Source organism: Oncorhynchus tshawytscha, unplaced genomic scaffold, assembly GCF_018296145.1.
Source record: "Oncorhynchus tshawytscha isolate Ot180627B unplaced genomic scaffold, Otsh_v2.0 Un_contig_2864_pilon_pilon, whole genome shotgun sequence".
NCBI lineage: Eukaryota > Metazoa > Chordata > Actinopteri > Salmoniformes > Salmonidae > Oncorhynchus > Oncorhynchus tshawytscha.
Window position 1 is genome coordinate 365,047 of NW_024609790.1, and position 2,454 is coordinate 367,500.

At 44.4% G+C, this 2,454-nt stretch overlaps 1 long non-coding RNA gene across 1 annotated transcript in view; it reads right to left on the reverse strand.

The window, feature by feature from the left end:
* Positions 1-596: 596 nt before the first annotated feature.
* Positions 597-2,454, reverse strand: part of LOC121845907 — a 1,996-nt gene continuing 138 nt past the window's right edge. The window contains exons 2-7 of the long non-coding RNA XR_006082841.1: positions 2,351-2,454; positions 1,841-2,150; positions 1,233-1,449; positions 1,087-1,148; positions 676-923; positions 597-636 (exon numbers count right to left, since the gene is read on the reverse strand). The exon at positions 2,351-2,454 is cut by the window's right edge and continues 20 nt beyond it. This is a non-coding gene — a long non-coding RNA (uncharacterized LOC121845907). The remainder of the gene's footprint in view (positions 637-675; positions 924-1,086; positions 1,149-1,232; positions 1,450-1,840; positions 2,151-2,350) is intronic.

The window sequence follows — 2,454 nt, forward strand, 5'->3', positions numbered from 1 at the left end:
TCCTCTCTGGACACTCCAACAGTAGAATCCTTCATGTTAACAGCTGCCTCGTTTCTAGACCTTCATGTTTACAGCTGCCTCGTTTCTAGACCTTCATGTTTACAGCTGCCTCGTTTCTAGACCTTCATGTTTACAGCTGCCTCGTTTCTAGACCTTCATGTTTACAGCTGCCTCGTTTCTAGACCTTCATGTTTACAGCTGCCTCGTATCTAGACCTTCATGTTTACAGCTGGCTCGTTTTCTTCAGACCTTCATGTTTACAGCTGCCTCGTTTCTAGACCTTCATGTTTACAGCTGCCTCGTTTCTAGACCTTCATGTTTACAGCTGCCTCGTTTCTAGACCTTCATGTTTACAGCTGCCTCGTTTCTAGACCTTCATGTTTACAGCTGCCTCGTTTCTAGACCTTCATGTTTACAGCTGCCTCGTTTCTAGTTTCTAACCTTCATGTTTACAGCTGCCTCGTTTCTAGACCTTCATGTTTACAGCTGCCTCGTTTCTAGACCTTCATGTTTACAGCTGCCTCATGTTTTTCTAGACCTTCATGTTTACAGCTGCCTCGTTTCTAGACCTTCATGTTTACAGCTGCCTACAGCTGTTTCTAGACCTTCATGTTTACAGCTGCCTCGTTTCTAGACCTTCATGTTTACAGCTGCTGCCATGTTTCGTTTCTAGACCTTCATGTTTACAGCTGCCTCGTTTCTAGACCTTCATGTTTACAGCTGCCTCGTTTCTAGACCTTCATGTTTACAGCTGCCTCGTTTCTAGACCTTCATGTTTACAGCTGCCTCGTTTCTAGACCTTCATGTTTACAGCTGCCTCGTTTCTAGACCTTCATGTTTACAGCTGCCTCGTTTCTAGACCTTCATGTTTACAGCTGCCTCGTTTCTAGACCTTCATGTTTACAGCTGCCTCGTTTCTAGACCTTCATGTTTACAGCTGCCTCATGTTTACAGCTGTTTCTAGACCTTCATGTTTACAGCTGCCTCATGTTTACAGCTCTAGACCTTCATGTTTACAGCTGACCTTCATGTTTCGTTTCTAGACCTTCATGTTTACAGCTGCCATGTTTACAGCTGTTTCTAGACCTTCATGTTTACAGCTGCCTCGTTTCTAGACCTTCATGTTTACAGCTGCCTCGTTTCTAGACCTTCATGTTTACAGCTGCTGCCTCATGTTTTCTAGACCTTCATGTTTTCATGTTTAGACCTTCATGTTTGCCTCGTTTCTAGACCTTCATGTTTACAGCTGCCTCGTTTCTAGACCTTCATGTTTACAGCTGCCTCGTTTCTAGACCTTCATGTTTACAGCTGCCTCGTTTCTAGACCTTCATGTTTACAGCTGCCTCGTTTCTAGACCTTCATGTTTACAGCTGCCTCGTTTCTAGACCTTCATGTTTACAGCTGCCTCGTTTCTAGACCTTCATGTTTACAGCTGCCTCGTTTCTAGACCTTCATGTTTACAGCTAGACCTTCATGTTTCTAGACCTTCATGTTTACAGCTGCCTCGTTTCTAGACCTTCATGTTTACAGCTGCCTCGTTTCTAGACCTTCATGTTTACAGCTGCCTACAGCTGCCTTTCTAGACCTTCATGTTTACAGCTGCCTCGTTTCTAGACCTTCATGTTTACAGCTGCCTCGTTTCTAGACCTTCATGTTTACAGCTGCCTCGTTTCTAGACCTTCATGTTTACAGCTGCCTCGTTTCTAGACCTTCATGTTTACAGCTGCCTCGTTTCTAGACCTTCATGTTTACAGCTGCCTCGTTTCTAGACCTTCATGTTTACAGCTGCCTCGTTTCTAGACCTTCATGTTTACAGCTGCCTCGTTTCTCATGTTTACACCTTCATGTTTACAGCTGCCTCGTTTCTAGACCTTCATGTTTACAGCTGCCTCGTTTCTAGACCTTCATGTTTACAGCTGCCTCGTTTCTAGACCTTCATGTTTACAGCTGCCTCGTTTCTAGACCTTCATGTTTACAGCTGCCTCGTTTCTAGACCTTCATGTTTACAGCTGCCTCGTTTCTAGACCTTCATGTTTACAGCTGCCTCGTTTCTAGACCTTCATGTTTACAGCTGCCTCGTTTCTAGACCTTCATGTTTACAGCTGCCTCGTTTCTAGACCTTCATGTTTACAGCTGCCTCGTTTCTAGACCTTCATGTTTACAGCTGCCATGTTTACAGCTTTCTAGACCTTCATGTTTACAGCTGCCTCGTTTCTAGACCTTCATGTTTACAGCTGCCTCGTTTCTCAGACCTTCATGTTTACAGCTGCCTCGTTTCTAGACCTTCATGTTTACAGCTGCCTCAGTTTCTAGACCTTCATGTTTACCTTCAGCTGCCTCGTTTCTAGACCTTCATGTTTACAGCTGCCTCGTTTCTAGACCTTCATGTTTACAGCTGCCTCGTTTCTAGACCTTCATGTTTACAGCTGCCTCGTTTCTAGACCTTCATGTTTA